Below are 25,389 nucleotides of genomic sequence, written 5' to 3' on the forward strand. Positions count from 1 at the left end.
GGCGAGGGAGAGGAAGACAGGGAGGGCGAGGGAGAGGAAGACAGGGAGGGCGAGGGAGAGGAAGACAGGAGGGGCGAGGGAGGAAGACAGGGAGGGCGAGGGAGAGGAAGACAGGGAGGGCGAGGGAGAGGAAGACAGGGAGGCGAGGAGAGGAAGACAGGGAGGCGAGGGAGAGGAAGACAGGAGGGCGAGGGAGAGGAAGACAGGGAGGCGAGGAGAGGAAGACAGGGAGGGCGAGGAGAGGAAGACAGGGAGGGCGAGGGAGAGGAAGACAGGGAGGGCGAGGGAGAGGAAGACAGGGAGGGCGAGGGAGAGGAAGATAGGCAGGGCGAGGGAGAGGAAGACAGGCAGGGCAGGGAGAGGAAGACAGGTAGGGCGAGGGAGAGGAAGACAGGAAGGGCGAGGGAGAGGAAGACAGGAGGGCAGAGGAAGACAGGTAGGGCGAGGGAGAGGAAGACAGGGAGGGCGAGGGAGAGGAAGACAGGTAGGGCGAGGGAGAGGAAGACAGGTAGGGCGAGGGAGAGGAAGACAGGAGGGCGAGGGAGAGGAAGACAGGTAGGGCGAGGGAGAGGAAGACAGGGAGGGCGAGGGAGAGGAAGACAGGGAGGGCGAGGGAGAGGAAGGACAGGTAGGGCGAGGGAGAGGAAGACAGGTAGGGCGAGGGAGAGGAAGACAGGTAGGGCGAGGGAGAGGAAGACAGGTAGGGCGAGGGAGAGGAAGACAGGTAGGGCGAGGCGAGGGAGAGACAGGGAGGGCGAGGGGAGAGAGACAGGGAGGGCGAGGGGGAGAGGAAGACAGGGAGGGCGAGGGGGAGAGAGACAGGGAGGGCGAGGGGAGAGAGACAGGGAGGGCGAGGGGGAGAGACAGGGAGGGCGAGGGGGAGAGACAGGGAGGGCGAGGGGGAGAGACAGGGAGGGGGAGAGACAGGGAGGGCGAGGGGGAGAGACAGGGAGGGAGAGACAGGGAGGGCGAGGGAGAGAGACAGGGAGGGCGAGGGAGGAGAGACAGGGAGGGCGAGGGAGAGAGACAGGGAGGGCGAGGGAGAGAGACAGGGAGGGCGAGGGAGAGAGACAGGGAGGGCGAGGGAGAGAGACAGGGAGGGCGAGGGAGAGAGACAGGGAGGGCGAGAGGGGAGAGAGACAGGGAGGGCGAGGGAGAGAGACAGGGAGGGCGAGGGAGAGGAAGACAGGGAGGGCGAGGGAGAGAGACAGGGAGGGCGAGGGAGAGAGACAGGGAGGGCGAGGGAGAGAGACAGGGAGGGCGAGGGAGAGAGACAGGGAGGGCGAGGGAGAGAGACAGGGAGGGCGAGGGAGAGACGACAGGGAGGGCGAGGGAGAGAGACAGGGAGGGCGAGGGAGAGAGACAGGGAGGGCGAGGGAGAGAGACAGGGAGGGCGAGGGAGAGGAAGACAGGGAGGGCGAGGGAGAGGAAGACAGGGAGGGCGAGGGAGAGAGACAGGGGAGGGCGAGGGCGAGAGACAGGGAGGGCGAGGGCGAGAGACAGGGAGGGCGAGGGCGAGGGAGACAGGGAGGGATTGGGAGAGGGAGACAGGGAGGGCGAGGGAGAGAGACAGGGAGGGCGAGGGAGACAGGGAGGGAGAGGGAGAGAGGGAGGGAGAGGGAGAGAGGGAGGGAGAGGGAGAGAGGGAGAGAGGGAGGGAGAGAGGGAGGGAGAGGGAGACAGGGAGGAGAGGGAGACAGGGAGGGAGAGGGAGACAGGGAGGGAGAGGGAGACAGGGAGGGAGAGGAAACAGGGAGGGAGAGGGAGACAGGGAGGGAGAGGGAGACAGGGAGGGAGAGGGAGACAGGGAGGGAGAGGGAGAGGTAAACGGTGAGGGATAGGTAAACGGTGAGGGTGTGGGAGAGGGAGACGGTGAGGTTGAGGGAGACGGTGAGGTTGAGGGAGAGGGTGAGGGTGAGGGAGAGGGTGAGGAGAGGGTGAGGGTGAGGGAGAGGGAGAGGGTGAGGGAGAGGGTGAGGGAAAGGGTGAGGGAAAGGGTGAGGGAAAGGGTGAGGGAAAGGGTGAGGGAAAGGGTGAGGGAGAGGGAGACGGTGAGGGAGAGGGAGACGGTGAGGGAGACGGTGAGGGAGAGGGAGATGGTGAGGGAGGGCGAGGGAGACGGTGAGGGCGAGGGCGAGGGAGACAGGGTGGGCGAGGGAGAAGGAGACAGGGAGGGCGAGGGAGATGGCGAGGGAGAGGCAGACGGTGAGGGAGACAGGGAGGGCGAGGGAGAGGGACACAGGGAGGGCGAGGGAGAGGGATACGTGAGGGAGAGGGTGACGGTGAGGGAGAGGGCGAGGGAGACGGTGAGGGAGAGGGCGAGGGAGACGGTGAGGGCGACAGGGAGGGCGAGGGCGACAGGGAGGGCGAGGGCGACAGGGAGGGCGAGGGCGACAGGGAGGGCGAGGGCGACAGGGAGGGCGAGGGTGAGGGCGAGGGCGAGGGAGACAGGGAGGGTGAGGGCGAGGGAGACAGGGAGGGTGAGGGCGAGGGAGACAGGGAGGGTGAGGGCGAGGGAGACAGGGAGGGTGAGGGCGAGGGAGACAGGGAGGGTGAGGGCGAGGGAGACAGGGAGGGTGAGGGCAAGGGAGACAGGGAGGGTGAGGGCGAGGGAGACAGGGAGGGTGAGGGCGAGGGAGACGGGAGGGTGAGGGCGAGGGAGACCGAGAGGGTGAGGGCGAGGGAGACCGGGAGGGTGAGGGCGAGGGAGACCGAGAGGGTGAGGGCGAGGGAGACCGGGAGGGGTGAGGGCGAGGGAGACCGGGAGGGTGAGGGCGAGGGAGACATGGAGGGTGAGGGCGAGGGAGACAGGGAAGATGAGGGCGAGGGAGACAGGGAGGGTGAGGGCGAGGGAGACAGGGAGGGTGAGGGCGAGGGAGACAGGGAGGGTGAGGGCGAGGGAGACAGGGAGGGTGAGGGCGAGGGAGACAGGGAGGGTGAGGGCGAGGGAGACAGGGAGGGTGAGGGCGAGGGAGACAGGGAGGGTGAGGGAGTGAGGGAGAGGGAGACAGGGAGGGTGAGGGAGTGAGGGAGAGGGAGACAGGGAGTGTGAGGGCGAGGGAGACAGGGAGGGTGAGGGCGAGGGAGACAGGGAGGGTGAGGGAGTGAGGGAGAGGGAGACAGGGAGGGTGAGGGAGTGAGGGAGAGGGAGACAGGGAGTGTGAGGGCGAGGGAGACAGGGAGTGTGAGGGCGAGGGAGACAGGGAGGGAGAGGGAGGGAGAGGGAGTGTGAGGGAGTGAGGGAGAGGGAGACAGGGAGGGTGAGGGAGTGAGGGAGAGGGAGACAGGGAGGGTGAGGGAGTGGGAGACAGGGAGGGTGAGGGAGAGGGACACACACACACACACACACACACACTGGTACACACACCCACACACACTGATACACACACACCCACACCCACTGATACACACACACACACCCACTGATACACACACACCCCCACCCACTGATACACACACACACACCCACCCACTGATACCCACACACACACACCCACTGACACACACACACACACACCCACTGATACACACACACACACACACACACACACCCACTGATACACACACACACACACACACTGATACCCACACACACACACTGATACACACACACACTGATACACACACTGATACACACACACACACACACACTGATACACACCCACCCACTGATACACACACACACACACACACACACACACACACACACCCACTGATACACACACACACACACACACAGACCCACTGATACACACACACAGACCCACTGATACACACACACAGACCCACTGATGCACACACACAGACCCACTGATACACGCACACAGACCCACTGATACACACACACAGACCCACTGATACACACACACACACACACACACACACACACACACACAGACCCACTGATACACACACACACAGACCCACTGATACACACACACACACAGACCCACTGATACACACACACACAGACCCCACTGATACACACACACACAGACCCACTGATACACACACACACAGACCCACTGATACACACACACAGACCCACTGATACACACACACACAGACCCACTGATACACACACAGAGACCCACTGATACACACACACAGACCCACTGATACACACACACAGACCCACTGATACACACACACAGACCCACTGATACACACACACAGACCCACTGATACACACACACAGACCCACTGATACACACACACAGACCCACTGATACACACACACAGACCCACTGATACACACACACACAGACCCACTGATACACACACACACACACAGACCCACTGATACACACACACACACACAGACCCACTGATACACACACACACACACAGACCCACTGATACACACACACACAGACCCACTGATACACACACACAGACCCACTGATACACACACACAGACCCACTGATACACACACACAGACCCACTGATACATACACACACACCCACTGATACACACTGATACACACACCCCGCTTCCCCCTGCACCACCCGCGACCGCGCAGCAACCACTGCCCGCACCCCGAGCCGATCACCCACACCAAGGGGACGGGGGGAAGTGAGCGCCGGGGGACAAAGGTGGGAGCGCCGGGGGGCAAAGGTGGGAGCGCCGGGGGGCAAATGTACAAGGTAGGTGGTACAAAGGCAGGCGCACCGCCGCTACCACCTCCTATTACCCCCCTGGCTGGGACCCGGGACAGAAGGGGAACACTCACCGCGCACAGAGCGGGAAAACAGACACACTCACGTGCTTTGCACAAAGCGGAAGTCCCGCCCCCGGCTTCCTCTGACCTGCCTGCGACCAATCCCAGCTTCCATGCACCAATGTTTCTCCCATCTTGGCACCCCAACCTGCGTTGCTCGCATCTGTTGTAATTCTTACCCAGTGCAATGGTTGTAGTGTTTGTCCTTTTTTTCCAGGTTTCGAGTATCTTCCCACCACTTTAATTCCTTTTTGTGTGTGGGTGTAACAAGATTCTTTGTCTTGTGCCCTTGTGATTCCCGTTCCATTGCTGCAGGAATTGTTTTGTAATGGTCTCATATGTAGTGCTGCCCATTTTGTGACGCTTAATGTTGCAGGGAATTTCCCTAGGAGCTTCATGCATACTTCTGCTGAAGTCCTGGTAGCTTTCCTGAGCTTCTTTGTTTGCATGGCTATGTCTTGCCTCTTTGCGTCTGGTAGTCTCACTTCTCCTTTTGCTGTGTCGAATTCTACCCCCAGAAATCTTAACAGATGAGTGGGCATGAGATGGCTCTTGTCTCTGTTTATTAACCAACCATGCTGTTCCAGGAAGGTTATTACCATCTTCTGGTCTTGTTGGAGTTGCTCCAGACTTTTTGATTTTACCAGGATGTCGTCCAGGTATGGGTATATTTCTACCCCTCTTTCTCTAATTTCTGCCACTATAGGGGCTAGAACCTTTGTAAACGTCCTTGGGGAAGTCGCCATACCAAATGGCAGTGCTGTGTACTGATAATGATTTTGATTTACTGCAAACCTTAGGAATCTTTGGTGTCCCTTTGCTATGGGCACATGTAGATAAGCATCTTTTAAGTCTATCGCCACCATCCAGTCTCCTGGTTGTACCTCTTGAATAATCAGGTTCAACGACACCATCTAGAATTTTCTTATTTTCAAGAATAAATTCACCTTTCTTAGGTCTAGGATTGCTCTGTAATCCCCTGTAGGTTTCTTTACTAGAAAAATCCTGGAATAAATTCCACTTCCTCTGTCTTCCTGAGGTACCTTCTTTATTACTTCTGCTTGTACTAATATCTTTAAAGCCGAATTCATCTGCCTTCTTTTTTCCTTGGACTGTATCCATGTTATTAAGCCCATATTTCTTCTTGGCATCTCTGAATTCTATACTGTACCCCTGATGAATGGTCTATAATACCTAATTGTCCTGTATTGTTTGGGCCCATGTTGCAGAAAACTGCTTCAGTCGCCCTCCTACTGGCAACTGCTGGGCCCTCTGACCTTCATGTGGACTTATTCTTTGTGAATGATCCTCTTCCTCTGGCGCCACGAAAAAGCCGGTTCTGGCCGCCCCTCCATGTTGTTTGTCTTGGAGATGCCCTGCCAGGTCTATATGCCTTTGCTTCCTTATACTGGTTTCTATTAGCCTATTGGAAACCGAATCTTCTGGCCCTGTTTTCCTGAGGTAAAAAAGTGCTCTTACCTCCTGATGCTTTTGTTATTATTGCATCCAGTTTGTTACCGAAGAGGAACTCACCTTCAACTGGTAATCCACACAAGCTGTTCTTTGATGCTGTGTCAGCCATCCACTGTCTGAGCCATAAAGGACAAAAGTGGGCTGTGTCTTTTGTGTTTTTGTGTTTCTGAGCCATAAAGCCCTTCTTGCTGATACCGCCAGCGCCATAGATTTGGCTGCTAATTTTATCGCATCCAATGAGGCTTCTGCTATGTAATCTGTTGCCCATTTTACTTCTGACAGTGCTTTAAGAATAGCACTTCTTTTTACGCCGTTGTCTATTGCCTCTTCAATGTTGGCAATCCATACTCGCATAGCCCTTGCTGCTGACGTAGTTGCTATGGCAGGTTTGTAGGATGTTCCTGCGGTAACGTATGCTTTCTTCAATACATAATCCATCTTCCTATCCATAGCGTCCTTCAATGACGCAGCTTCCTCTATTGGGATTGTGGTCTTTTTTACTATTCTGGATATAGCAGTATCCACCTTTGGGCTGACATCCCAAAAAAATTTCCTCCTCTTGTGGGAATGGATACATCTTCCCAAATCTTTTAGGTGTAAATACTCTGGCGTCTGGTCGCGCCAACTCCACCTGAATGAGGTCCTTAATTACTTGATGGATAGGAAAGACTCTACCTTTTCTTTGTTTTGCCCCCAAAAGTTTATCCTTCTTGTGGGTTAACTCCTCAGTGTCTTCTAGTTCCAGTGCCTGTATCATGGCTTTGATGAGTGTATCCACCATTTCTACATCAAATTCAGATTCCTCTTCCTGAATATCTTGATCTGATGAATCCATTTCACCCTCTGATACTTGAAAACAATCAATGTCAGACTCATCTGATGAAAAACCTTTCCCCTTATCCAGACTGGTTTGGGATCTAGATCTTTTCTGTGCAGGGTTAACAGCTTGCTGGACTGCCACATCAACACTCTGTTTAACAGCCTCCTTCATACAGTACAAGGAAAGTGCTCATTTGTTCATTGGTATCACCTGCAGCTGCCTTAAGACAATCTTCACATAATTACTTCCCTATTAGGGCTGGTTTCTCACAAGCTGAACACCATTTAGTTTTCTTAGCAACCTTCCATTTATGTTGCAGGGATTCCCCCGTCCCTTTTGAAGATTCTGCTTCTGGGAGGGTAACCACCGAACTATATTATAAAACAAAATAAATACTAAACATACACCCTAATGTATATAGACCATCTCTCTTTCCCATGTAGAACTAAAAACTAAGGACTCACCTAGTCTGGGGAACTGAAGTTTTGGGTATTTTCATTTTCAAATCCATTTCCAGCACTTTGCTTCTCCCTGCTGAGAGTTACATGCTGCAGCTCTCACTCACACATACACACAGTGTGTTCGTCGCTTCTATGACGTCATCAAGTGCTCGTGCACGGCCCGCGTGTCTGTGCACGCATCTGCCGGCCGGAACGTGACGCGCGTGCTCCCGTGCGGCCGCGTGCACTGTTCCCTCTACCGCAGCGTTCCAGACGCTAGCGCGGTCAATTTGAGCCTTTTCTCCGGCTCGCAGCTATGGCTGCTCCCCCCTCCGCGTGTAGCGGGCTCCTGGGGTACTTTTACCGCAGCGTACCAGACGCTAATGCGGTGAGTCTGGGCCTCCACGGCTCTCAGCTGCAGCTGCTATTCACCCCTCTGTTTACCTTCCGTTTGGTACTGGGGCTTCCTTGCATGTAAGCTTCCACGCCCGCGGCTGCAGCTGCTCCCCACCCCACGGATGTAATGGGTTCCAGGGGCTCCCCCGACTCTAAGGGGTCTCAGTCTTGCCACCAGCAGGGCGTGTCGATCGGAGCTTCAGGGCAGAGGGGCTGAGACCCTGGATATCTGCACTAGGTGCAGTAGGTGAGTCCCTTTACAAAATAAAAAATGGCCTACAGTACCTGCAAAAGTCTACTTCCTGTCCTACCTAGAGTGAGAAGGGATTAACCCAATGGTGCCCACTGCCAGGGTGATCAGGAAAAAAACAGTACTGTTCCGGCAAAAACGGGACAAATGGTCACCCTATATATGTGTGTGTGTGTGTGTGTGTGTGTGTGTGTGTGTGTGTGTGTGTGTGTGTGTGTGTGTGTGTGTGTGTGTGTGTGTGTGTGTGTGTGTGTGTGTGTGTGTGTGTGTGTGTGTGTGTGTGTGTGTGTGTGTGTGTGATGGAGCACGGCGGGGCGCTCTCTGTCAGGGAGCAAGGGGGGCTGCTCTGTGTCAGGGAGCAGGGGGGACTGCTCTGTGTCAGGGAGCAGGGGGGGCTGCTCTGTGTCAGGGAGCAAGGGGGGCTGCTCTGTGTCAGGGAGCAAGGGGGGCTGCTCTGTGTCAGGGAGCAGGGGGGGCTGCTCTGTGTCAGGGAGCAAGGGGGGCTGCTCTGTGTCAGGGAGCAAGGGGGGCTGCTCTGTGTCAGGGAGCAAGGGGGGCTGCTCTGTGTCAGGGAGCAAGGGGGGCTGCTCTGTGTCAGGGAGCAGGGGGGGCTGCTCTGTGTCAGGGAGCAGGGGGGGGCTGCTCTGTGTCAGGGAGCAGGGGGGGCTGCTCTGTGTCAGGGAGCAGGGGGGGCTCTGGGTGAGGGAGCAGGGGGGGCTCTGGGTGAGGGAGCAGGGGGGGCTCTGGGTGAGGGAGCAGGGGGGGCTCTGGGTGAGGGAGCAGGGGGGGCTCTGGGTGAGGGAGCAGGGGGGGCTCTGGGTGAGGGAGCATGGGGGGCTCTGGGTGAGGGAGCAGGGGGGGCTCTGGGTGAGGGAGCAGGGGGGGGCTCTGGGTGAGGGAGCAGGGGGGGCTCTGGGTGAGGGAGCAGGGGGGGCTCTGGGTGAGGGAGCAGGGGGGGCTCTGGGTGAGGGAGCAGGGGGGGCTCTGGGTGAGGGAGCAGGGGGGGCTCTGGGTGAGGGAGCAGGGGGGGCTCTGGGTGAGGGAGCAGGGGGGGCTCTGGGTGAGGGAGCAGGGGGGGCTCTGGGTGAGGGAGCAGGGGGGGCTCTGGGTGAGGGAGCAGGGGGGGCTCTGGGTGAGGGAGCAGGGGGGGCTCTGGGTGAGGGAGCAGGGGGGGCTCTGGTGAGGGAGCAGGGGGGGCTCTGGGTGAGGGAGCAGGGGGGGCTCTGGGTGAGGGAGCAGGGGGGGCTCTGGGTGAGGGAGCAGGGGGGGCTCTGGGTGAGGGAGCAGGGGGGGCTCTGGGTGAGGGAGCAGGGGGGGCTCTGGGTGAGGGAGCAGGGGGGGCTCTGGGTGAGGGAGCAGGGGGGGCTCTGGGTGAGGGAGCAGGGGGGGCTCTGGGTGAGGGAGCAGGGGGGGCTCTGGGTGAGGGAGCAGGGGGGGCTCTGGGTGAGGGAGCAGGGGGGGCTCTGGGTGAGGGAGCAGGGGGGGCTCTGGGTGAGGGAGCAGGGGGGGCTCTGGGTGAGGGAGCAGGGGGGGCTCTGGGTGAGGGAGCAGGGGGGGCTCTGGGTGAGGGAGCAGGGGGGGCTCTGGGTGAGGGAGCAGGGGGGGGCTCTGGGTGAGGGAGCAGGGGGGGGCTCTGGGTGAGGGAGCAGGGGGGGCTCTGGGTGAGGGAGCAGGGGGGGCTCTGGGTGAGGGAGCAGGGGGGGCTCTGGGTGAGGGAGCAGGGGGGGCTCTGGGTGAGGGAGCAGGGGGGGCTCTGGGTGAGGGAGCAGGGGGGCTCTGGGTGAGGGAGCAGGGGGGCTCTGGGTGAGGGAGCAGGGGGGGCTCTGGGTGAGGGAGCAGGGGGGGCTCTGGGTGAGGGAGCAGGGGGGGCTCTGGGTGAGGGAGCAGGGGGGGCTCTGGGTGAGGGAGCAGGGGGGGGCTCTGGGTGAGGGAGCAGGGGGGGGCTCTGGGTGAGGGAGCAGGGGGGGGCTCTGGGTGAGGGAGCAGGGGGGGGCTCTGGGTGAGGGAGCAGGGGGGGGCTCTGGGTGAGGGAGCAGGGGGGGGCTCTGGGTGAGGGAGCAGGGGGGGGCTCTGGGTGAGGGAGCAGGGGGGGGCTCTGGGTGAGGGAGCAGGGGGGGCTCTGGGTGAGGGAGCAGGGGGGGCTCTGGGTGAGGGAGCAGGGGGGGCTCTGGGTGAGGGAGCAGGGGGGGGCTCTGGGTGAGGGAGCAGGGGGGGGCTCTGGGTGAGGGAGCAGGGGGGGCTCTGGGTGAGGGAGCAGGGGGGGCTCTGGGTGAGGGAGCAGGGGGGGGCTCTGGGTGAGGGAGCAGGGAGGGGCTCTGGGTGAGGGAGCAGGGGGGGGCTCTGGGTGAGGGAGCAGGGGGGGGCTCTGGGTGAGGGAGCAGGGGGGGCTCTGGGTGAGGGAGCAGGGGGGGCTCTGGGTGAGGGAGCAGGGGGGGCTCTGGGTGAGGGAGCAGGGGGGGGCTCTGGGTGAGGGAGCAGGGGGGGGCTCTGGGTGAGGGAGCAGGGGGGGGCTCTGGGTGAAGGAGCAAGGGGGGGCTCTGGGTGAAGGAGCAGGGGGGGCTCTGGGTGAAGGAGCAGGGGGGGCTCTGGGTGAAGGAGCAGGGGGGGCTCTGGGTGAAGGAGCAGGGGGGGCTCTGGGTGAAGGAGCAGGGGGGCTCTGGGTGAAGGAGCAGGGGGGCTCTGGGTGAAAGAGCAGGGGGGGCTCTGGGTGAAGGAGCAGGGGGGGCTCTGGGTGAAGGAGCAGGGGGGGGGCTCTGGGTGAAGGAGCAAGGGGGGCTCTGGGTGAAGGAGCAAGGGGGGCTCTGGGTGAAGGAGCAAGGGGGGCTCTGGGTGAAGGAGCAAGGGGGGCTCTGGGTGAAGGAGCAAGGGGGGGCTCTGGGTGAGGGAGCAGGGGGGGGCTCTGGGTGAGAGAGCAGGGGGGGGGCTCTGGGTGAGGGAGCAGGGGGGGGGCTCTGGGTGAGGGAGCAGGGGGGGGCTCTGGGTGAGGGAGCAGGGGGGGCTCTGGGTGAGGGAGCGGGGGGGGGGCTCTGGGAGAGGGAGCAGGGGGGGGGCTCTGGGTGAGGGAGCAGGGGGAGGGCCTGTGCAGGGTTTGACCTGGAGACTCCGGGTTTCAGGTACTTTCCTCCGGGCTACAGGTTAGCCCGTCAATCTCCGGGTGGCAGTGGCGGTGTGCTGCTGCGGGGGAGGGTGGCCGCTTGCTGTGGTGTCCACGTCATCGGCATTCTTCTGCAATTCCCCTTCAACTGCACCGAACATGGCTGCACGTTACCATGTCAATTGGACGCTACTTGATGTCGACACTACGCGGCGTCACTTTGCCATGACAACATGACACCGTGTAGCGTCACAACATCACATAGCATTCACTGCAATTGGAGGGGGAGTTGCAGCAGGATGTCATGAGACCCCGCAGCACGCCGCCATATAAGGGATTTTCCCCCCTCCAGGTTGGCCATCAATTGAAGGTGGCAACCTTGGCTCTGTGCGAGGGAGCAGGCAGGGGGCTCTGTGTAATCTTTCTAATCTACACAGTATGTGACACGTGATCCATTTTGAAGTCTAAAAACTACAACTCCCATGAGCCCCATAGTGTGAGCATGCGCAGTTCCTCCTTCATATCAACATTGGCCAAAAGGGACGAACTGAAGCAGCTTTACAGGAATATATTAAGGACCAAGAGCAGTATACACATCTACATGCAGAAAGTACTATCTTTCCCTAGCACAGTGCCTGGGAAATGTTACTGTCTTGTTTCTAATCTGCACAGTATGTGACACTTGATCCGTTTTGAATTCTAAAAACTACAACTCCCATGATCCCCTTAGTGTGAGCATGCGCAGTAGGACACAGAGCTGTGACCTGGATGTAGTCAGTGTCTCCACTTCCGGGAAAGAGAAGATGAAGAAATAAAGTGGTGCAGGAAGCACACAGGAGCCTTTTCTGTAAGTAACTTACTTTGTATTCAAAGCATCAGAGCAGGTATATGCAAACACGTGGCGTTTCAGGACAGACACGTCCTCTCCTCAGACCATTCACCTTACTGCAATAGTGACACTAACAAGTATATACACCCCTAGGGGTTACACAATCACCTCATACCCATCACCTGTGTTTACAGCCGGGCAGCCACTGCAGCCTCTACTTCCTGGTTGTTGTCTGACTTCATCGCAGCGCATTATGACGTCACGTCGCCAAGCAACCAGGAAAACAATAACAAAATAGAGTCACTCAGAGACAGCTCAGCACACTTACTGAACTGTGGAGAAGTCAAATTAAGTTACACTTAAATAACAGTAAATTGAAGCAACATGTATGCACTATATTGGTGCCATAAAGGATATATAATGACTATAAATTAGTCTGAAGAGCTGGGAGCTGCCATGCTGATATTTTCTTTCTTAAATGATTTTTCTGCCAAAATGAAGGTTAAAGCTGAAAAGGAGCAAGTTAAAAGATGGTTCAATGTTATGAGCTTACAGTCAAAAGCTGCATTATTACACACATTTATCTGGGCATAAGATAACAAGGCAAACTACATATCATTATGTGATATGCGGTCTGTAGGGAGCGGGAGGTGGACGTGGGGGCGTGGCTTGAGCGGAGGGACCCGATACTCCCCCCCCTCTCTTGCTCCACGGGCTCGGGCTGCAGGAGGGAGCTGCTGCGGGCTGCTGTAAGGTAAGCAGCTCCCTCCCCCTTCTGCCACAAAAACACACACTACCTTGAGTAGGAAGCTGCCTGATGAGAGCTCCCGCCCCCGCCGCTGATTGGCTCATCAGCGCACCACGTGACGCGTCACCGCTCGGGATCACAATTTTCTTGAATCCCCTGCCGGCTGATGCGTCACAGTGCGTAGTGAGCCAGCAGCGGGGGGGACTGGGACCGGCTGGGGAGGATTCCCCTGCTGGTGGGGAACGCTCGTGCGGCCGTCCGCGCCGCCGAGCGCAGCGAGTCCCAGCCCTTAAATCCAACCTAGTGGCGGAAAAACATGAAATCACTATGTCTCCGCGTCTGGCCCCATGATGTAATAGCTACGTCATAATAATCCTGCTGGTTTTCCTAGCGAAGTTGTCATTCTGTGCTCCTGTGCACGGCAGGACGGATCTATCACTACGTGGGATAGAAGGGAGGGGGTCTCCCCGTCCAGTCTGTCATCAGCGAGGGAGCGATCACATGACCCCTCCGTCACTCAAAGGGTTAAAATAATTGTTTTACTTATTTGTGTATTGTGAAAGAAATCCTGTTCTGTATTTCTCCAGGAACAGTTGTGTGTTTTGATTAATGAGGGCATTATAATTACCCTATTTCCTCGAATGTAAGACGCCATTGATTCTAAGACACAACTTTGATTTAATTTTAAAAAATGGGGAAAAAATCCCACTATACTAAATGTGCAGAATTTTTTATTTTTTTTAACTAGCAGGGTTACATGACCCTTCAATAACCAATGGGGAGGGACAGGCAGACACAGAATGGAGGAAAGGGGGGAGGGAAAGAATGGAGCAAACGGGGGAGGGAAGGGGGGGAGGGAGAGAATGGAGGGGGGAGGGAGAGGAGAGAAGGGAGAGAATGGAGGAAAGGCAGGGGAGAGCGAATGGAGGGAAGGGGGGGAGAGCGAATGGAGGGAAGGGGGTGAGAGAGCATGGAGGGAAGGGGGGAGGGCGAATGGAGGGAAGAGGGGGGAGCGAATGGAGGGAAGGGGGGGAGAGGGAAGGGGGGGAGAGGGAAGGGGGGGAGAGGGAAGGGGGAGAGCGAATGGAGGGAAGGGGGAGAGCGAATGGAGGGAAGGGGGGGAGAGAGAATGGAGGGAAGGGGGAGAGCGAATGGAGGGAAGGGGGGGAGAGGGAAGGGGGAGGGCGAAGGGGGGGAGAGGGAAGGGGGAGGGCGAAGGGGGGGAGAGGGAAGGGGGAGGGCGAAGGGGGGGAGAGGGAAGGGGGAGGGCGAAGGGGGAGGGCGAAGGGGGGGAGAGGGAAGGGGGGGGGGGAGAGGGAAGGGGGAGGGCGAAGGTGGGGAGAGGGAAGGGGGAGGGCGAATGGAGGGAAGGGGGAGGGAGAGAATGGAGGGAAGGCGGGGGAGAGCGAATGGAGGGAAGGCGGGGGAGGGAGAGAATGGAGGGAAGGCGGGGGAGAGCGAATGAAGGGAAGGCGGGGGAGAGCGAATGGAGGGAAGGGGGGGAGAGCGAATGGAGGGAAGGGGGGGAGAGCGAATGGAGGGAAGGGGGGGAGAGCGAATGGAGGGTAGGGGGGGAGAGCGAATGGAGGGTAGGGGGGGAGAGCGAATGGAGGGTAGGGGGGGAGAGCGAATGGAGGGTAGGGGGGGAGAGCGAATGGAGGGAAGGGGGGGAGAGAGCGAATGGAGGGAAGGCGGGTGAGGGGAGGGAGAGAATGGAGGGAAGGCGGGGGAGAGCGAATGGAGGGAAAGCGGGGGAGAGGGAAGGGGGAGAGCGAATGGAGGGAAGTGGGGGAGAGCGAATGGAGGGAAGTGGGGGAGAGCGAATGGAGGGAAGGCGGGGGAGATGGAAGGCGGGGGAGGGGAGGGAGAGAACAGAGGGAAGGCGGGGGAGAGGGAAGGGGGAGAGCGAATTGAGGGAAGGGGGAGAGCGAATGGAGGGAAGGGGGGGAGAGCGAATGGAGGGAAGGCGGGGGAGAGGGAAGGGGGAGAGCGAATGGAGGGAAGGGGGAAGAGCGAATGGAGGTAAGGGGGGGAGGAAGCGAATGGAGGGAAGGGGAGAGGGAGACACACAGAGACAGAGAGAGAGAGACACACAGACAACACACAGAATGAGACACACACAGACAATGAGACACACACAGACAGAGAGCTGTCATCAGCGAGGGAGCGATCACGTGACCCATCCGTCACTCAAAGGGTTAAAATAACTGTTTTACTTAGTTGTGTATTGTGAAAGAAATCCTGTTCTGTATTTCTCCAGGAACATTTATGTGTTTTGATTAATGAGGGCATTATAATTACCCTATTTCCTCGAATGTAAGACGCCATTAATTCTAAGACACAACCTTGATTTAATTTTAAAAAATGGGGAAAAAATCCCACTATATTAAATGTGCAGAATTTTTTATTTTTTTTTAACTAGCAGGGTGTCATGACCCTTCAATAACCAATGGGGAGGGACAGGCAGACACAGAATGGAGGAAAGGGGGGAGGGAGAGAATGGAGGGAAAGAATGGAGCAAAGGGGGGAGGGAATGGAGGGAAGGGGGAGAGAGAATGGAGGGAAGGGGAGAGAGAATGGAGGGAAGGGGGGAGAGAATGGAGGGAAGGCGGGGGAGAGGGAAGGGGGGAGAGCGAATGGAGGGAAGGGGGGGAGAGCGAATGGAGGAAAGGGGGGAGAGCGAATGGAGTGAAGGGGGGAGAGTGAAAGGAGGGAAGGGGAAGAGCGAATGGAGGGATGGGGGGAGGGTGCGAATGGAGGGATGGGGGGAGGGAGCGAATGGAGGGGAGGGGGGGAGGGGTGGAGGGAGCAAAAGGGGGGAGGGAACAAATGGAGGGAAGGGGAGAGGCACAGACACAGAGAGACACACACACAGAGAGAGGGACACACAGAGAATGAGACACACACAGACAGAGAGCTGTCATCAGCGAGGGAGCGATCACGTGACCCATCCGTCACTCAAAGGGTTAAAATAACTGTTTTACTTAGTTGTGTATTGTGAAAGAAATCCTGTTCTGTATTTCTCCAGGAACATTTATGTGTTTTGATTAATGAGGGCATTATAATTACCCTATTTCCTCGAATGTAAGACGCCATTAATTCTAAGACACAACCTTGATTTAATTTTAAAAAATGGGGAAAAAATCCCACTATATTAAATGTGCAGAATTTTTTATTTTATTTTAACTAGCAGGGTGTCATGACCCTTCAATAACCAATGGGGAGGGACAGGCAGACACAGAATGGAGGAAAGGGGGGAGGGAGAGAATGGAGGGAAAGAATGGAGCAAAGGGGGGAGGGAATGGAGGGAAGGGGGAGAGAGAATGGAGGGAAGGGGGGAGAGAATGGAGGGAAGGCGGGGGAGAGGGAAGGGGGGAGAGCGAATGGAGGGAAGGGGGGGAGAGCGAATGGAGGAAAGGGGGGAGAGCGAATGGAGTGAAGGGGGGAGAGCGAATGGAGGGAAGGGGGAGAGCGAAAGGAGGGAAGGGGGGGAGAGCGAAAGGAGGGAAGGGGGTGGAAAGCGAAAGGAGGGAAGGGGGTGGAAAGCGAAAGGAGGGAAGGGGGGGAGAGCGAATGGAGGGAAGGGGGGAGAGCGAAAGGAGGGAAGGGGGGGAGAGTGAAAGGAGGGAAGGTGGGGAGAGCGAATGGAGGGAAGGGGGAAGAGCGAATGGAGGGAAGGGGAAGAGCGAATGGAGGGATGGGGGGAGGGAGCGAATGGAGGGAAGGGAGGGAGGGAAGGGAGCAAAAGGGGGAAGGGAGCGAAAGGGGGAAGGGAGCAAAAGGGGGGAGGGAGCAAATGGAGGGAAGGGGAGAGGCACAGACACAGAGAGAGAGACACACACACACAGAGGGACACACACAGAGAATGAGACACACACAGACAGAGAGCTGTCATCAGTGAGGGAGCGATCATGTGACCCCTCCGTCACTCAAAGGGTTAAAATAACTGTTTTAGTTATTTGTGTATTGTGAAAGAAATCCTGTTCTGTATTTCTCCAGGAACATGTATGTGTTTTGATTAATGAGGGCATTATAATTACCCTATTTCCTCGAATGTAAGACGCCATTGATTCTACTGTAAGACACAACCTTGATTTAATTTTTTAAAAAAATGGGGGAAAAATCCCACTATATTAGTGCAGAATTTTTTATTTTTTTTAACTAGCAGGGTTACATGACCCTTCAATAACCAATGGGGAGGGACAGGCAGACACAGAATGGAGGAAAGGAGGGAGGGAGAGAATGGAGGGGAGAGAATGGAGGGGGGGAGAGAATGGAGGAGAGGGGAGGAAGGGGGAGGGAGAGAATGGAGGGGAGGGAGAGAATGGAGGAAAGGCGAGGGAGAGCGAATGGAGGGAAGGGGGGGAGAGGGAAGGGGGAGAGGGAAGGGGGAGAGCGAATGGAGGGAAGGGGGGAGAGCGAATGGAGGGAAGGGGGGGAGAGGGAAGGGAGGGAGAGCGAATGGAGGGAAGGGGGAGAGGGAAGGGGGTAAGAGCGAGTGGAGGAAAGGGGGGGGAGAGCGAATGGAGGGAAGGGGGGGAGAGCGAATGGAGGGAAGGGGGGAGAGCGAATGGAGGGAAGGGGGGAGAGCGAATGGAGGGAAGGGGGGGAGAGCGAATGGAGGGAAGGGGGGGAGAGCGAATGGAGGGAAGGGGGGGAGAGCGAATGGAGGGAAGGGGGGGAGAGCGAATGGAGGGAAGGGGGGAGAGCGAATGGAGGGAAGGGGGGGAGAGCGAATGGAGGGAAGGGGGGGAGAGCGAATGGAGGGAAGGGGGGGAGAGCGAATGGAGGGAAGGGGGAGAGCGAATGGAGGGAAGGGGGAGAGCGAATGGAGGGAAGGGGGGGAGAGGGAAGGGGGGGAGAGGGAAGGGGGAGGGCGAATGGAGGGAAGGGGGAGGGCGAATGGAGGGAAGGGGGGAGGGAGGCACATACAGACACAAAGAAAGACACACACAGAGACAGAGAGAGAGGCACACAGAGGGTGAGACACAGACACAGAGAGAGACACAGCTACCTCTGCACCTCCTGCAGTTCACACAAGGATTCGGGAGGGGGGCTTCTGGGCAATGTGAAGATCCCTGGCAGGCATCTCCGATCTCTGCACCTCATGGAAGGGGAGGAGGGGGGCGTGATTGCAGCCATGCTCTTTCTGCAGACTGGAAGATCCCCGGCGGGCATCTCCAGCAGCAGCGCCCCTAGCTGATTAAATTTTTTTTTTTTTTTAGTACATTGATTCTAAGACGCATCCCTATTCCAGACATGTGAAAATGGGAAACAAGGTGGGTCTTTGAATCGAGGAAATACGGTACTTTGTTTTCTATGGAAGTGTTATGTTTTTTTGTTTGGTAAACGGGTTTTTTAACTTGACAATTTGCTACATTTAACCTACTAAATATGCCATTATTGTTGGTTCACGTTCTTCTTAGGATCGACTGTCCCTTTAAATACCATTTTCCTACTCTGTACAAACTCTTTTGGGTTTGAAGTAATCAGCCTTTTCTTCTTGCTAGCTATCCTAAGCGCTCCTTTTCCTCTCACCCCACACAAGTCTTTCCCCGTCTTAGGAACGCAGGGCCACACTTTTCAAAGCCTTATTTAACCAGATGCAGTTGTTGACATTATGGATAACTTTGGTTGCTGTCACCTACACTACTTTACGTAGTATACTGGGCAGCTAATGGCAAATCTATATTCTCCAGACTATTACTCTGTGACAATTACAATCACTTATTGTCTTTCCAAATCCTTGCAAAACCTCCCGAAACTACTGAAGTTACAGAAATATTCATTTTATTTATCCCCCATACAGCTTGTCAAATTATTTCCCCTATATCCCCTCAAGAGAACAGTTACCAGTCCCAGATTGTTTCTCTTACTGTGTTTCTATTGCTGTTTGTGTTCTGTATCCCCTTCCTCCCACACCCTTTATTTGCCTCCCAGGTACTGATCTGCAGGGGGTTATTTTTCCGTATCCACTTTGCCTCCTCTGTTTACCAAACACTAGATTCACTAAAGTGCAATAGCCTCAATTGCACTTTAACATCCACTCACGTTAATGGCAATGAGCATGTGATCACAGCAGCTCTTTGCACCTCTCCCCTCACTCCTGTCTTCTCCTCACAGCATTGTTGAGCACCATTGCTGCTCGTATGTAGCCTAAGGCCGGGGCCATAGAGGCTTCAGGAGAGCGGAGGCGCGCTAACGCTGAGGCTCGCCTGCTTAAGTCAGCGCGATTCCACGGACTTGCAGGCGAGCCAGCGTGCGCGAAGGGAGCCGGGGGGAGGTGGTTGGAGGCGGGGCAGTGACGTCGCTGGGCCAATCGCCTGCGACACACTGACGTCAACGTCACGATGTCAACGTCACCGCGCCGTGACGTTGACGCTGCTTCAGGCTTATTGGATGTTTTCAGCCGACAGCGCGCTGAAAAACAGCTTGGCTGTCGGCTGAGAATTCCAAAGCCTCAGCACGCCTGCGGACGCTTGCGTGAGCCCCCTCTCAAGGCATCCTCATTGAGGATGCAACGGCTCAGCGCTGAGCGTCCGCACGGCTCAGCGCGGCCTGTCGTTCTATGGACTCGGCCTTAGGCTACGACCCCAGTGGTCACTGCTGCACGTGCGTCTGACTGCCTGCACGGGTCAAATCTGCGATCTGTGGTCTATGTGGAGCGATGGGATGCGCGGGGGGAGGGGGGCTTGGCGTGGCCATGAACTGCCTCTTCGGCGATGCGTCGCTATGACAACACAGCGTCACGTGACGTCATGATATCATATGACGCCGCAAAGCTCAGAGCCGGGAAGGGGGGGGGAGCTGACAGGGGGGGGGCAAAACAGAAAAGTTAGCGCACCTCTAGTATATATACATGGCTCTTCGTTAACCTCTGATCACCTCAAAAGCTATAGAGAAGAAAGAAAAGAAAAGTCACATTATTATCAACTTGTATCTTTTTTCAGCTCTTCCTTTATAAAATAGACATTATTTTGAGACCTCACTAACTGTCCCAATTTTAGGTTTGTAAATTGTGCGAGAAACGAGAAAGAACAGAACCTTGTGGCGTTCCAGTACCACAGGAAAATCTACTACAGAACCTGTACAGATCTCCCCCAACACACAGATCTCCTGGTCTGGTATGGAGATGAATACGGGAAAGAGCTTGGTATCAAGTGGTGTACGCAGTGGAAAAGTAACGCGTCAGCACAAGGTAATCAGAATATGTGTGTTGTGTTACATCTCTATTGTCTTATTACTGATGTTAAATTGCAAATAGTGATAAATCTGCATACACCATTACGGGTCAACTAGAACTTAATATCACTAAACGACTTGAGTCATAGGGCCGGATACATCAAGCTGCGGTAACCAAAAATGCCGTATAACCGCCAATAAAAAAGCGCCTTATTATTAGCGTGCATTGAATCAGCGTTGCAGCGCCAAAAAGAAATCACTTTTTTCAAACCCATTAAAAGCATCAGATACGATACAAAACGGGCATAATATCACATTTTAAAGTAAAAACTGCCATACATCAAGTTCCAATATTTATCTTAACGGGATGAACGGCAGAAATACCGCAAATATTTTATCACCTACTTCAGGCTGGCGTTAGCCCTGTCTTTCCTATGTATATAATGGCCAATAGGACAAAATTGTAAGGGGTAAGTGGCCCCAATTAACCAGTGCTACAGAGCATATGTGACCCACAGTAATTGTAAAGTAAATGTTTTTAACTGCGTTTTAAACCGGATCACTTGGTGTGGTATTGCATGCTTGAGGCTATATGCATTAAACCCCTAGATGGCACAAGGTATAACAGAGGTGTGCAGAGTTGTAAGTAGGGAGTGTTTGGACCCCCCTTTTAAGCGGTAAGTGGCCCCAATTAACCAGTGCTACAGAGCATATGTGACCCACAGTAATTGTAAAGTAAATGTTTTTAACTGCGTTTTAAACCGGATCACTTGGTGTGGTATTGCATGCTTGAGGCTATATGCATTAAACCCCTAGATGGCACAAGGTATAACAGAGGTGTGCAGAGTTGTAAGTAGGGAGTGTTTGGACCCCCCAATATACTGCCCATTATATACATAGGCAAGATGAGCTAAACCAACACCCACTCCCCCCAATACATATAAAAAGACCCCCACTCCTCCCAAAACATATAAAAAGACTCCCCCCTGATACATATAAATAAAAGTAAACATACCTTGGGGATGGTCGGGACTGGCGGTGGCTGCAGGGACGGGCGGAGAGTCGGGACCCGGCCACGACTGGCCATCAGATGCAGGCCTCCTCGCTGTGTCCCACACCGAGCTTCCAGTCCGCGGGCACCGGAAGCTTTGGCGTGCTGACGTCAGAGGGGCACAGCGCACTGACGTCAGAGGCTGGGACAGGAAGGCCTGCATCTGATGCAGAGCCGGGACCTGGCCGCGACTGGTAGCCATTATCCTTTGTCCCCCCTGTCACGGGAGACCAAGCTTTTTAACACCTTAATATCTTGATCCTTTTATTGAACAAAGCATGAGATAGAATATATTGTAATTTATTTACAGAAGAAACACACACAGCTTGATTTACAACACGAATAAACACTTACTGGAACAGGGCAAAACGAAATAAAATGTCCACGGAACGAAATCCGCAGAAATAGTCTCTAGACATCAATTCCCAGAGTGGGGTTGATGCGCAAATAGAGCCATGAGACAGTCTTTGGCTTGGGGCGCAGCTTGCGACCCCTCTTTCTCCGCCGAAATGAATATTTTCATTCTGTCCTTACAAATCCGGTGGTCTTTGTTCATCATGTCCTCAGGAATCTGGGGGGATTCCTGAGTACATGTTTCGGGGGAACCCGCAACCCGGGCCCCCTTTTACCCAAACACACCCTGACAACATTCTACCGTAAAATCACCCCTGAAACTCACGCCCTGCACATCCCCGCTGGTTGGCACTCCTGGAACAGTAAAACCACATACATCTTTATTATACAAACAGTTATATACCATAATTGGGTTGAAGAGCTGACACGCACAATTCCCCAATATAGCTCAGGGGCACCCAGCCAGGCATAATACCTTTATTTGGTGGCCTGGGTACCCCTTCACCATCACACCTCCCCACCTCAAAGAGTAGGCGCTGGCACAACCGCCCAATCCAGTGTATTGACGGGCGGCCCAGCTATTGAGGTTAACAGTTCAAAAGGGCGGTCTTTGCGGTATGGTTCATCTGCACTGTCAAACCCGGTAGATCCAGGTAGTCTCGCAGCTGGAGAGCGTTGCCCCAGATGGGGTTCACTGGACCTGGCACGGTCCGGACAGTCAGGTCTGATGTGACCGAGTTTGTTACACAGGTAGCACCTTTTCTCATGCCTAAATTCTGCAGGTTTAGGATTGCTGTGCTCTGCTGCTGCAGATCTTTGCACCCACTGAGCCGTTTGCTTGGCTCCCTTGGCTGGCATAGCCGGTCGTCAGGTAGCACCTTTCTCCTCCATCAGGGCATGGCTGCATAAGTACTCGTCAGCCATCCTGGCAGCCTCCTCATGAGTCTTCGTTTTTTTGTCAAAGACCCATGCCCTCACATCTGAGGGACACTGCTGCAATAACTGCTCATGGAAGATGTAAGTCCAGCAGCGTGTGGTACTTTGTGGCACCACAACCCTCCACCCACTGAGTACCCTGGCGTGCCATGCAGGCACCATAGTTCACAAAGGACTCCTAAGGATGGCGTTCCTCTGTCCTGATGTTGCCTCTGTACACTTCTTGGGTGAGGGCATACCGCAGCAGCAGTAATGCCTTGAGGAGGACTTTAGGGTCTCTTTTGCCTTGCCCGACAGCAAGGGATATAACCGCAGCACCCAGTCACGTTGTGGTACTCTGGATCCTTTGATTGAACAAAGCAAGAGATAAAATTAATTTAAATTTATTTACACAAGAAACAAACACAGCTTGATTTACAAAATAACACGAATAAACACTTCCTGGAACGAGCCAAAACAAAATAAAATGTCCACAGAACGAAATTCACAGAAATCAAGTCTCTAGGCATCAATTCCCAGAGCAGGGTTGGTGCGTAAATAGAGCCATGAGACAGTCTTTGGCTAGGGGCACTGCTTGAGACTCCTCTTTCTCCGCTGAAATGAATATTTTCGTTCTGTCTGTAGACGGACGTTCACAGAGGTACACAATTAGGAGGCTTTATAATGTGAAATTATAATAGGCTTTATTGTGCCTTTTCCTTTTCATCAGGAAATTATCCAAACACAGGGGGGGGAACAAAGCTTTCATTCACTTGGGAGTATTTCTAGTGAAATCCTTGCAATTAGTTCACATCTCCATTAGTTAAGCTTCTCCCAGCCCAAACACATAACATGAAAATAAGCAGATATAAGCAGTCTCTTAATAAGGAAAGTCTTATCTGTTTAGTTGCTGTAGAGTAAGCTTCTCTGCTCTCCTGGAACCGCACCCGTGCGTGCACAGAAAAATATCAGCATCCAGGTTTAGAAGTCTTATTTGGTGTCTTGCAATCAGCTCCAGAGATCTGGGTTTCTTTTGGTCAGTCTCTCCTGGGACTCGAGAACCTCTGCTCTGTCTCTCCAAAGGTCAGCTCTCAGTCAGAGCTAAAGAGAGAGTCACTTCCTGTCTCAAAGGCAGGCTTTTTGTAAACAATCTAATCAGGCAGGTGGTGTTTAGTAATGAACTACCACACTGCTAGATTAAAGGAACATTACTGAACAGGGATAAGTCCCCTGTTACACTGTCCTTGCAGGATTAGTTTTCCAATCCTTAGTTCTAACGAACTTTTGAAGCAGGGTACAATCCTTAGTTGCGATGGAATCGTCCTAGTACCGCACGATAAAGTCTTAGAGGTATCTGCTGTACAAGATGGAACATAGATGGAACTAACTCCTGACTGGCTGCACCGGACTTTTAAAACCTCAAAAGCCTATCTGTATCATGTGCAGCCAATCTTTGGCGTGGGAACCAATAGTCCCACCTATAGCCAGGTTCTACCAGTCCTGTGAAACCTGGCACAAAGCCTCAGTATAGCCACTGAGCATGTGTGACAAACTCCATCTTCCCTCACTTGTCACTTAGCATATGGAACCCTGGCCCTCTTACCAGGTGCCGCTCAGTCTCCTCCCCTTCTTGCTAACAAAAGATTTAACACGTCCGTATCCTGGATCGCCTTTGAAGCTTAGGGGCGGAGTAGCCACTGTGGCTCCCATGCAAATGTACCTTCCTCCACCCTGAATTACTTACTCTGAACATTACCTTACTAAACATATAAATCTTGGGGGACTTTCCCCTTACTGTTTTGGTTTGTGCTGAAGCAGGGGGATTTGGCGGTGAGCTGCAAATTGCTTCAAAGGGAGGATTTTATCCGGTGGTGTGTTCCTCATGTCCTCAGGAATCTGGGGGATTCCTTAGTACATGTTTCGGGGTAACCCGCAAACCGGCCCTCCTTCTACTCAAACACACTCTGACAACATTTTACCATAAAATCACCCCTGAAACTCACGATCTGCACATTATTATACAAACAGTTATATACCATAATTGGGTTGAAGAGCTGACACTCAGAATTCCCCAATATAGCTCAGGGGCACCCAGCCAGGCATAATACCTTTATTTGGTGGCCTGGGTACCCCTTCACCGTCACACACCCCTCTTGGCAGCTGCACAGGGTGCCCGGGGCGGCTGGGCCCCCTGATTCACCGGGCCAGGGACGCCAACCCTGGCAGAACCCTCCCTGTTGGTGGCCCTGCCCAGGGAAATAATAAACTAATGGTTGTTATTACCACAATTTGAAGATGGTATATATCAAGATTGTGGTAATAATTTACTGGGTGCGATATTTGGGCCAATCTCGCGATGTGGGAATTAACGTGACCGTTAATAATGTGTTACATACCGCATTGGGTTAATATTTCTATCGTAGGATTCTGTAATGTGTATTATTACAGAAACCTATGATCAAAATAACATTAACCCATTCCATGCCTGTGGTTACCATGGTATACCACAGGCACCAAAGGGGTTAATACTTAATTAAAAGAAAACATTACCTAACCCTGTTGACCCCGTTAGTGGCCAGTAAAACATTGCCATTCTAGTCGCTACGGTAATTAAGGGATTTAAAACCTCTCATCACCACCCCCAACCCCCACGGGAAGCCTAACCACCCTCCCCAGGGCAACTACCACTATCACCCACGTCCTCTATCCCCGCTCCCTTGTCAACTAATGCCCAATATCACTATTAGACAAATGAGGTTTTAAACATTGACACAAAATATATACACATGTAAAACAAAACAAGAAAGAACATTCAAAATACAGTTAGGTCCAGAAATAATTGGACACTGACACAATTTTCATATTTTTGGGTCTGTCCGCCACCACAATGGATTTGAAATGAAACAACCGAGATGCAATAGAAGTGCAGACTTTCAGCTTTAATTCAAGGGGTTGATCAAAAATATCGTATGAAACGTTTAGGAATTGCAACCATTTTCATACACAGTCCCATTATTTCAGGGGCTCAAATGTAATTGGACAAATTAACACAATCATAAATAAAATGTTCATTTTTAATACTTTGGTGAGAATCCTTTGCAGGAAATAACTGCTT

The 25,389-nt window shown here is 54.5% G+C and overlaps 2 protein-coding genes across 5 annotated transcripts in view; one reads left to right on the forward strand and one right to left on the reverse strand.

Moving 5' to 3' along the window:
- The window catches only part of LOC142466812 (uncharacterized), a 557,357-nt gene that overhangs the window by 420,475 nt on the left and 111,493 nt on the right, over positions 1-25,389 (reverse strand). The gene's annotated exons all lie outside the window — the stretch shown is intronic.
- The window catches only part of LOC142466814 (uncharacterized), a 361,963-nt gene continuing 347,789 nt past the window's right edge, over positions 11,216-25,389 (forward strand). The window contains exons 1-2 of one of the 2 annotated variants that reach the window (XM_075572283.1): positions 11,902-12,042; positions 19,780-19,970. The gene's annotated coding sequence lies outside the window, so the exon portion shown is untranslated. Of the gene's footprint in view, positions 12,043-19,779; positions 19,971-25,389 lie in introns of both variants that reach the window. The other variant, XM_075572280.1, reaches the window with a different exon arrangement.

This window comes from Ascaphus truei, chromosome 15 (genome assembly GCF_040206685.1).
Source record: "Ascaphus truei isolate aAscTru1 chromosome 15, aAscTru1.hap1, whole genome shotgun sequence".
In the NCBI taxonomy this organism is placed as follows: domain Eukaryota; kingdom Metazoa; phylum Chordata; class Amphibia; order Anura; family Ascaphidae; genus Ascaphus; species Ascaphus truei.